General features: G+C 40.0%; 1 non-coding gene across 1 annotated transcript; it reads right to left on the bottom strand.

The window, feature by feature from the left end:
• Positions 1-7,334: 7,334 nt before the first annotated feature.
• Positions 7,335-7,442, bottom strand: LOC112793038 (small nucleolar RNA R71). The gene has a single exon (XR_003197749.1). It is a non-coding gene; the product is annotated as a small nucleolar RNA R71 (small nucleolar RNA).
• Between the last annotated feature and the right edge of the window lie 4,187 nt (positions 7,443-11,629).

Raw genomic sequence — 11,629 nt, 5'->3', positions numbered from 1 at the left:
ATCAATGGCACCTAAGGCCGGAGTATCCTCTAGAAAAGGGAAAGGGAAGACAAAAGCTTCCACCTCCGAGTCATGGGAGATGGAAAATTCATCTCCAAGAGCCATCAAGACCACTTCTATGATGTTGTGGCAAAGAAGAAGGTGATCCCCGAGGTCCCTTTCAAGCTCAAAAAGAATGAGTATCCGGAAATCCGACATGAAATCCAAAGAAGAGGTTGGGAAGTCCTAACCAATCCCATGCAACAAGTCAGAATATTGATGGTTCAAGAGTTCTATGCCAATGCATGGATCACTAGGAACCATGATCAAAGTATGAACCTGAATCCAAAGAACTATCTCACAATGGTTCGGGGGAAATACTTAGATTTTAGTCCGAAAAATGTGAGGTTGGCGTTTCACTTGCCCATGATGCAAGAAGATAAACGCCCCTACACTAGAAGGGTCAACTTTAATCAAAGGTTGGACCAAGTCCTTATGGACATATGTGCGGAAGGAGCTCAGTGGAGAATAGACTCCAAAGGCAAGCCAGTGCAACTAAGAAGACTGGATCTCAAGCCTGTGGCTAGAGGATGGTTGGAGTTCATTCAACGCTCTATCATTCCTACTAGCAACCGATCTGAAGTTACTGTGGATCGGGCCATCATGATCCATAGCATCATGATTGGAGAGGAAGTAGAAGTTCATGAGGTCATCTCCAATGAACTCTACAAAATAGCCGACAAGTCCTCCACCATGGCAAGGCTAGCCTTCCCTCACCTTATATGCCATCTATGTTACTCAGCTAGAGTTATCATAGAAGGAGATACCCCCATTGAAGAAGACAAGCCCATCACCAAGAAAAGGATGGAGCAAGCAAGAGAAGCTCCTCACGACCCTCAAGAAGTGCATGAGGAAGCTCATCATCAACAAATTCCTGAGATGCCTCAAGGAATGCACTTTCCTCCCAACAACTATTGGGAGCAACTCAACACCTCCTTAGAAGATTTGAGCCATAATGTGGAACAATTAAGGGTGGAACATCATGAGCACTCCATCATTCTCCAAGAAATAAGAGAAGACCAAAGAGCAATGAGGGAGGAGCAACAAAGGCAAGGAAGGGACATAGTAGAGCTGAAGAACATCATTGGTCCTTCAAGAAGAAGACGCCACTAGAGGTGGATTCATTCCTTGTTCTTTATTTCTTTCTGTTTTCGGTTTTTAGTATTATGTTTATCTATGTTTTGTGTCTTTATTTTATGATCATTAGTATGTAACCATGCCTTAAAGCTATGAATAAAATCCATTAATCCTTCACCTCTCTTAAATGAAAAAAATGTTTTAATTCAAAAGAACAAAAAGTACATGAATTTCGAATTCATCCTTGAATTTAATTTAATTATATTGATGTGGTGACAATACTTTTTATTTTCTGAATGAATGCTTGAACAGTGCATATTTTTGATCTTGTTGTTTATGAGTGTTAAAATTGTTGGCTCTTGAAAGAATGATGAACAAAGAGAAATGTTATTGATGATTTGAAAAAAAAATCATGAAATTAATTCTTGAAGCAAGAGAAAGCAGTGAAAAAGGAAGCTTGCGAAAAAAAAATTAGAAAGAAAAAGAAGGAGCAGTAGAAAAAGCCAATAGCCCTTAAAACCAAAAGGCAAGGGTAGAAAGGATCCAAGGCTTTGAGCATCAATGGATAGGAGGGCCCAAGGAAATTAAATCCAGGCCTAAGCGGCTAAATCAAGCTGTCCCTAACCATGTGCTTGTGTCATGAAGGTCCAAGTGAAAAGCTTGAGACTGAGTGGTTAAAGTCGTGATCCAAGGCAAAAGAGTGTGCTTAAGAGCTCTGGACACCACTAACTGGGGACTCTAGCAAAGCTGAGTCACAATCTGAAAAGGTTCACCCAGTTATGTGTCTGTGGCATTGATGTATCCGGTGGTAATACTGGAAAACAAAGTGCTTAGGGCCACGGCCAAGACTCATAAGTAGCTGTGTTCAAGAATCAACATGCTTAACTAGGAGAGTCAATAACACTATCCCAAATTCTAAGTTCCCAGAGACGCCAATCACTCTAAACTTCAAAGGAAAAAGCGAGATGCCAAAACTATTCAGAAGCAAAAAGCTACAAGTCCCGCTCATCTAATTAAATTAATATTCATTGATATTCTGGAATTTATAGTATATTCTCTTCTTTTATCCTATTTGATTTTCAGTTGCTTGGGGACAAGCAACAATTTAAGTTTGGTGTTGTGATGAGGGATAATTTATACGCTTTTTGGCATTGTTTTTATATAGTTTTTAGTAAGTTTGAGCTACTTTTAGGGATGTTTTCATTAGTTTTTATGTTAAAATTCACATTTCTGGACTTTACTATGAGTTTGTGTGTTTTTCTGTGATTTCAGGTAAATTCTGGCTGAAATTGAGGGACTTGAGCAAAACTCTGAAGAAGGCTGACAAAAGGACTGCTGATGCTGTTGGAATCTGACCTCCTTGTACTCGAAATGGATTTTCTGGAGCTACAGAACTCCAAATGGCGCGCTCTTAACGGCTTGGAAAGTAGACATCCAGAGCTTTCCAGCAATATATAATAGTTTATACTTTATTCGGAGATTGACGACGTAACTTGGCATTGAACGCCAAGTACAAGCTGCTGTCTGGAGTTAAACGCCAGAAAAACGTCATGATCCGGAGTTGAACGCCCAAAACACGTCATAACTCGGAGTTCAACTCCAAGAGAAGCCTCAGCTCGTGGATTAATCAAGCTCAGCCCAAACATACACCAAGTGGGCCCCGGAAGTGGATTTATGCATCAATTACTTACTCATGTAAACCCTAGGAGCTAGTTCATTATAAATAGAACATTTAACTGTTGTATTAGACATCTTTTGATCACTTTAGGTCTTTGATCATTCGGTCTTGTGACCACATGGGGGCTGGCCATTCGGCCATGCCTGAACCCTTTGCTTATGTATTTTCAACGGTGGAGTTTCTGCACACCATAGATTAAGGGTGTGGAGCTCTGCTGTACCTCAAGTATTAATGCAATTCTATTTTCTTCTATTCAAATCTCTCTTATTCTTATTCCAAGATATTCATTCGTACCCAAGAACATGATGAATGTGATGATAAGTAACCCTCATTATCATTCTCACTTATGAACGCACGTGATTGACAACCACTTCCGTTCTACATGCAACAGAGCTTGAATGTATATCTCTTAGATTCCCCAACAGAATCTTCGTGGTATAAGCTAGATAGATGGCGGAATTTATGAGGATCCGGAAAGTCTCACCTTGTCTGTGGTATTCCGAGTAGGATCCTGGGAATCCGGAAAGTCTAACCTTGTCTGTGGTATTCCGAGTAGGATTCCGGTAATGAATGACTGTGACATACTTCAAACTTGCAAGTGCTGGGCGTTAGTGACAGACGCAAAAGAATCAAGGGATTCTATTCCAGAAGGTGCAGGAACCAACCAGTGATTAGCCGTGCTGTGACAGAGCGCGTGAGCGTAGTTTTCACTGCGAGGATGGGATGTAGCCATCAACCATGGGTGATGCCTCCAGACGATTAGCCATGCGAGTGACAGCCGCAGAGGATCATTTTCCCGAGAGGATTGAAAGTAGCCACCGCTGATGGTGAACCCCTATACACAGCTTGCCATGGAAAGGAGTAAGAAGGATTGAGTTGAAGCAGTAGGAGAGCAGGCGTTCTTGAGCCATACAGTATCTCCATTCGCTTATCTGAAATTCCCACCAATGAATCTGCATAAGTATTCTATCCCTTTTATTATTTCTTCTTTTTATTATTAATTTTCGAAACCATAAACAAATTTAATCTGCTTAACTGAGATTTACAAGGTGACCATAGCTTGCTTCATACCAACAATCTCTGTGGGATCGACCCTTACTCACGTAAGGTTTATTACTTGGACGACCCAGTACACTTGCTGGTTAGTTGAACGGAGTTGTGTCCACTCGTGCCAATTTCTAAATTCCATAATTTTACAATGAATACAAATCAAAGAATAGTGATCATAATTTCGTCCACCACTTGTCACAGTCATTCAATCCCGGAATCCTACTCGGAATACCACAGACAAGGTTAGACTTTCCGGATTCCCATGAATGCCGCCATCAATTCTAGCTTATACCACGAAGATTCTGATCAAGGAATCCAAGAGATATGCGCCCGGTCTAAGGTAGAATGGAAGTGGTTGTCAGTCACGCGCGTTCATAGATGAGAATGATGATGAGTGTCACGGATCATCACATTCAACAAGTTGAAGTGCAACGAATATCTTAGAACAGGAATAAATCGAATTGGATAGAAAATAGTAGTAATTGCATTAAAACTTGAGGTACAGTAGAGCTCCACACCCTTAATCTATGGTGTGTAGAAACTCCACGTTGAAAATACATAAGTGAAAGGTCCAGGCATGGCCGAATGGCCAGCCCCCAAACATGATCACAGGATCAAAAAGACCATCCAGGATGAAAATACAATAGTAAAATATCCTATTTATAATAAACTAGCTACTTAGGGTTTACAGAAGTAAGTAATTGATGCAGAAATCCACTTCCGGGGCCCACTTGGTGTGTGCTTGGGCTGAGCTTGAATGTTACACGTGCAGAGGCTTTTATTGGAGTTGAACGCCAAGTTGTAACGTGTTTCTGACGTTCAACTCTGGTTTGTGACGTGTTTTTGGCGTTTGGGACGGGATGACTGTGACGAGCTTCAAACTCACAATTGTGGTATTCCGAGTAGGATTTGGGACGGGATGACTGTGACGAGCTTCAAACTCACAACTGTTGGGCACAGTAACAGTGTGCAAAAGGATAGAGAGATCCTATTCTGACACAAGTGGGAACCAACAGATGATTAGCCATGCGGTAGCTGTGCTTGGTATTTTTCATCCGAGACGAGAAATCCGACAGTTGATTAGCCGTACAGAAACCATAGTCGGACCATTTTCACTGAGAGGATCATACAACTTGCCATGGAAGGGAAGACGCATGATTGGATGAAGACAATAGGAAAGCAAAGGTTCAGAAGCAACAAAGCATTTCCAAACACTTATCTGAAATTCCCACCAATGAATTACATAAGTATCTCTTTGTTATTTTCCGTTTTATTTACCTTTTAATTATCAGTACCTCATAACCATTTGAATCTACCTGACTGAGATTTACAAGATGATCATAGCTTACTTCAAGCCAACAATCTCTGTAGGATCCACTTTTACTTGCGTAAGGTTTTATTACTTAGACGACCCAGTGCACTTGATGGTTAGTTGTGCAGAGTTGTGAAAAGTGTGATCACAATTTCGTGCACCAAGTTTTTGGCGCCTTTACCGGGGATTGTTCGAGTTTGGACAACTGGTGGTTCATCTTGTTGCTTAGTTGGGTAATTTTATTTTATGTTTGAGCTTTTTATGTTTATTTTTATTTTTAAAAAATACAAAAAAATTTAATAAAACCATAAAAACCAAAAAAAAAATTTTGTGTTTCTTGTTTGAGTCTAGTGTCAAATTTTAAGTTTGGTGTCTTGCATGTCATTCTCTTCTTAAAAATTTTCAAAAATATGTTCTTGATGTTCATCATGATCTTCAAAGTGCTCTTGATGTTCATCTTGACATTCAAAGTGTTCCTGCGTGCATTATTAGTTTTGATCTTAAGTTTTTCTGTTGTGATTCATTTTGTTGTTTTTCTCTCTCCTTATAAAAAGATTTCAAAAAAATAAAAAATATATATCTTTTCAAGTAAATAATACAGAGAAATGAAGGATTAGAACATAAACCAGAGGATCACAAGGAAAAGAGCTCACTGGTGTTAAAACGCCAGTAAAGAGGCACTTTGGCCGTTAAACGCTAGAATGGCTATCATTCTGTGCGTTTAACGCCAGAAATAGCAGCATTTTGGGCGTTTAAAAAAACGTCTAGTAAAGAAGGATTTCTGGCGTTTAACGCCAGGCAGGGTATCTGGCTGGGCGTTAAACGCCCAAAGAGGCAGCCAAGTGGGTGTTAAACGCCAGAATGGATAGCATTCTAGGCGTTTAACGCCAGGATGACACAAGAGAGGTAATTTCTTTTCCAATTCAAATTCTTTCAAATTTTCATGTTTTAATTCATAATTTTAAAATCTTATCTTTTTCATATCACATTTTCAAAAAAATCCTTGCTAACAATTAATGTTTTGATTCAAAAATTTCAAGTTTATTACTTTCTTGTTAAGAAAGGATCAATCTTTAAATTCTACAATCATATCTTTTAGTTTCTTATTAGTCAAGTCATCAATTTTAAAAATCAAATCTTTTTTATTTCTTTTTCAATCATATCTTTTCAAATCATATCTTCTTCAATCATATCTTTTTCAATCATATCTTTTTTTTCTTTTTTTTTTTTTAAAAATTTTGATTTCAAAATATTTTTCTAACTTCTCATCTTTTCAAAATTATTTTCAAATCTTTTTCAACTAATTACTATTTCTTATCTTTTTCAAAACCACCTAACCACTTTTCTACTTCCAATTTTCGAAAATCACTAACCACTTTTTCAAAAATCTTTTTAATTAACTAATTATTTTAGTTTAAATTTTCAAATACTCTGTCTCTCTCATCTCTTTCTATTTATTTGCTAACACTTCTCTTCTACTTATAATACGAACCCTCTCTCTCCTTCTGTGTTTGAATTCTTCTTATTCTCTCTCTACCTCATTCCTCTATTCTTCATTTCTTCTGACACATCAAGGAATCTCTATACTGTGACATAGAGGATTCCACTACTCCCTTTTGTTTTCTTCTTTTTCATATGAGCAGAAACATGAATAAAAACATTCTTTTTGAAGCTGATCCTGAACTTGAAAGGGCTCTGAAGAAGAAGCTAAGAGAAGCTAAAACACAACACTCCAGAGAGGACCTTACAGAAAATTTTGAAAAAGAAGTAGACATGGCAGCCGAACCTAACAACAATGCTAGAGATGCAAGGAAGATGCTTGGTGACTATACTGCACCAACTTCCAACTTCTATGGAAGAAGCATCTCAATTTCTGCCATTGGAGAAAACAACTTTGAGCTTAAGCCTTAATTATTTTCTCTAATGCAGCAGAATTGTAAGTTTCATGGACTTCCATCGGAAGATCCTCATCAGTTCTTAGCTGAATTCTTACAAATCTGTGATACTGTTAAGACCAATGGGGTTGATCCCGAGGTCTACAGACTTATGCTTTTCCCTTTTGCTGTAAGAAACAGAGCTAGGATATGATTGGACTCACAACCTAGAGAAAGCCTGAACTCTTGGGACAAATTGATCAACGCTTTCTTGACCAAATTCTTTCCACCTCAAAAGATGAGCAAGCTTAGAGTGGAAGTCCAAACTTTCAAGCAGAAGGAAGGTGAATCCCTCTATGAAGCTTTGGAAAGATACAAGCAATTAACTAAAAGGTGTCCTTCTGACATGCTTCCAGAATGGAGCATCATATGTATATTCTATGATGGTCTGTCTGAATTGTCCAAGACGTCATTAGACCATTATGCTGGTGGATCTCTTCATCTGAAAACCCATGCAAAAGCCCACGAAATCATTGAAATGGTTGCAAATAACCAGTTCATGTACACTTCTGAAAGAAATCCTGTGAATAATGGGATGACTCAGAAGAAAGGAGTTCTTGAGATTGATACTCTGAATGCCATATTGGCTTGAAACAAAATATTGACTCAGCAAGTCAATATAATTTCTCAGAATCTGACTGGATTGCAAGCTACATCCTGCAGTGCTAAAGAAGCCTCCTCTGAAGGAGAAGCTTATGACCCTGAGAATCCTGTAATGGAAGAGGTGAATTGCATGGGAGAATCCTATGGAAACACCTATAATCATTCATGAAGGAATCATCCAAAATTCTCATGGAAGGATCAATAGAAGCCTCAACAAGGCTTCAATAATAATAATGGTCAGAGAAATAAGTTTGGCAATAGCAAGCCTTTTCCATCATCTTCTCAGCAACAGACAGAGAATTCTGAGCAGAGCCCCGCTGGCTTAGCAAACATAGTCTCTGATCTATCTAAGGCCACTCTCAGTTTCATGAATGAAACAAGGTCCTCCATCAGAAATTTGGAAGCACAAGTGGGTCAACTGAGTAAAAGAGTTACTAAAACTCCTCCTAGTACTCTCCCAAGCAATACAGAAGAGAATCCCAAAAGAAAGTGCAAGGCCATAACTATAACCAAAATGGCCGAACATGAAGAGAGTGAAAAGGCAGTGATTCCCAGTGAGAAAGACCTCAAGGGACGTCCACTGACCAATAAGGAGTTCCCTATTGAGGAACCAAAGGAATATGAGGCTCATACAGAAACCGTAGAAATTCCACTGAACTTACTTTTGCCATTTATGAACTCTGATGAGTATTCTTCCTCTGAAGAGGACAAAGACACTATTGAAGAGCAAGTTACTCAGTATCTAGGAGCAATCATGAAGCTGAATGCCAAGTTATTTGGTAATGAGACTCGGGAGGATGAACCTCCATTGCTCATCAACGAACTGAATACCTGGATTCAACAAACATTACCTCAAAAGAAACCGGATCCCGAAATTTTCTTAATACCTTGCACCATAGGCACCATGACCTTTAAGAAGGCTCTGTGTGACCTGGGGTCAGGTATCAACCTCATGCCACAATCTGTGATGGAAAAACTATGGATCTTTGAGGTATAAGTTGCAATAATCTCACTAGAGATGGCAGACAAATCAATGAAATAGGCTTATGAACTTGTAGAGGATGTCTTAGTGAAGGTTGAAGGCCTTTACATCCCTGCTGACTTCATAATCCTAGACACTTGGAAGGATGAGGATGAATCCATCATCCTTGGAAGACCCTTCCTAGCCACAGCAAGGGCTGTGATTGATGTGGACAGAGAAGAGTTAGTTCTTCAATTGAATGAGGACTACCTTGTGTTTAAGACTCAAGGATCTTCTTCTGTAAACATGGAGAAGAAGCATGAAAAGCTTCTCTCAATACAGAGTCAGACAGAGCCCCCACACTCAACTTCTAAGTTTGGTGTTGGGATACCACAATCATACTCTGAGCATCTGTGAAGCTCTATAAGAGCTCACTGTCAAGCTATTAACATTAAAGAAGCGCTTATTGGGAGGCAACCCAATCTTATTTACCTATATTAATTAATTTCTCATTTTTTATTTTCTAGTGTTATTCTATGTCTTCTTTAGGTTGATGATCATGTGAAGTCACAAAAATAGCTACAGAATTAAAGTGGAATCAAAAACAGCATCAAAAACAGCACACCCTGGAGGACGGGCTTACTGGCGTTTAAACGCCAGTAAGGATAGCAAAATCGGCATTTAACGCCCAGTCTGGCAGCATTCTGGGCGTTAAAGGCCAGAAATGGCACAGAGACTGGCGTTTAACGCCAGAAAAGGGTGTCTGGTATCTGGCTGGCGTTAAATGCCAGTAAGGGTAGCAGAATGGGCGTTTAACGGCCAGTCTGGCAGCATTCTGGGCGTTAAACACCAGAATTGGCAGCCAGACTGGCGTTTAACGCTAGAAATGGCGATCAGCCTGGTATTTAACACTAGAAATGGCACACAGTGGGCGTTTAAATGCCAGAAAGGTTCAGGGATGAGAAATCCTTGACACCTTAGGATCTGTGGACCCCACAGGATCCCTACCTACCCCAACTCACTCTCTCCCTTCTTCACACCTTTCCATAACACTCTTTCCAAACACCATTCACCTATCAAATCCTACCCTCTTAGGGTAGCAGAATGGGCGTTTAACGCCCAGTCTAGCAGTATTCTGGGCGTTAAACACCAGAATTGGTAGCCAAACTGGCGTTTAACACTAGAAATAGGCATCAGCCTGGTGTTTAACTCCAGAAATGACACACAGTGGGTGTTTAAATGCCAGAAAGGTGTAGGGATGAGAAATTCTTGACACCTTAGGATCTGTGGACCCCACAGGATCCCTACCTACCCCAACTCACTCTCTCCCTTCTTCACACCTTTCCATAACACTCTTTCCAAACACCATTCACCTATCAAATCCTACCCTCTTCCCCATAATCTCTCCACCACTCATATCCATCCACTATTTCCCAAAATAAACCCCACCTACCTCACCATTCAAATTCAAAACCATTTCCCTCCCAAACCCACCCCCTCTCACAAGGATTTCTTTCTCCCTTACCCTATAAATACCCCCTTCACTCCTTCATTTTCACACATAACCAACACTTCCTACCCCCTTGGCCGAACCCTTCACCCACCTCCATCTCCTCTAATTATGCTTCTCCTCCTCCTTTCTTTCTTTTTTTGCTCGAGGACGAGCAAACCTTTTAAGTTTGGTGTGGGAAAAAATGTTGCTTTTTTTTTTCCATAACCATTAATGGCACTTAAGACCGGAGAAACCTCTAGAAAGAGAAAAGGAAAGGCAATTGCTTCCACCTCCGAGTCATGAGAGATGGAGAGATTCATCTCAAAGGTCCATCAAGATCACTTCTATAAAGTTATGGCCAAGAAAAAGGTGATCCCAGAAGTCCCCTTCAAGCTCAAAAAGAGCGAATATCTGGAGATCCGACGAGAGATTCAAAGAAGAGGATTGGAAGTTCTCACCAACCCCATCCAACAAGTCAGAATCTTGATTGTTCAAGAGTTCTATGCTAATGCATAGATCACTAAGAACCATGATCAAAGTGTGAACCCAAATCCAAAGAATTGGCTCACAGTGGTTCGGAGGAAATACTTGGATTTCAATCTAGAAACCGTGAGGTTGGCATTCAACTTGCCAATGATGCAAGGAGATCTTCATCCTTTCACAAGAAGGGCCAACTTTGATCAAAGGTTGGACCAAGTCCTCATGGATATCTGTGTGGAAGAAGCCCAATGGAAGAGAGACTCCAAAGGTAAGCCGGTTCAACTGAGAAGGCTTGACCTTAAACCCATGGCTAGAGGATGGTTAGAGTTCATCCAATGCTATATTATTCCTACTAACAACCAGTCTGAAGTAATTGTGGATCGGGCTATCATGATCCGTAGTATCATGATTGGAGAGGAAGTAGAAGTTCATGAGATCATACCTCTAGAACTATACAAGGTGGCTGACAAACCCTCCACTTTGGCAAGGTTAGCTTTCCCTCATCTCATCTGTCACCTATGCAATTCAGCCGGAATTGTCATAGAGGAAGACATCATCATTGAAGAGGACAAGCCCATCACTAAAAAGAAGATGGAGCAAACAAGAGAGCCCACTCATGGACCTCAACAAGAGCATGAGGAAGTCCCTTATCAAGAAATCCCTGAGATGCCTCAAGGGATGCATTTTCCTCCACACAACTATTGGGAGCAACTCAACACCTCTTTAGGAGATTTGAGTTCCAATATGAAGCAACTAAGGATGGAACACCAAGAGCACTCCATTATCCTCCATGAAATTAGAGAGGACCAAAGAGCCATGAGGGAGGAAAACAAAGGCAAGGAAGAGATATTGAGGAGCTTAAGCACTCTATAGGATCTTCAAGAGGAAGAACTAGCCGCCGTCACTAAGGTGACCCGTTGTTTAATTCCTTGTTTTATTTTTCTATTTTTTTTTTATCTTTATGTTTGTTATATATCATTAGTGTCTATTGTCATGTCTTAAG

Source organism: Arachis hypogaea, chromosome 3 (genome assembly GCF_003086295.3).
Source record: "Arachis hypogaea cultivar Tifrunner chromosome 3, arahy.Tifrunner.gnm2.J5K5, whole genome shotgun sequence".
Classification (NCBI taxonomy): domain Eukaryota; kingdom Viridiplantae; phylum Streptophyta; class Magnoliopsida; order Fabales; family Fabaceae; genus Arachis; species Arachis hypogaea.
Note: the sequence above shows the minus strand (reverse complement) of the source record. Positions and strands in the feature narration are given on the sequence as shown.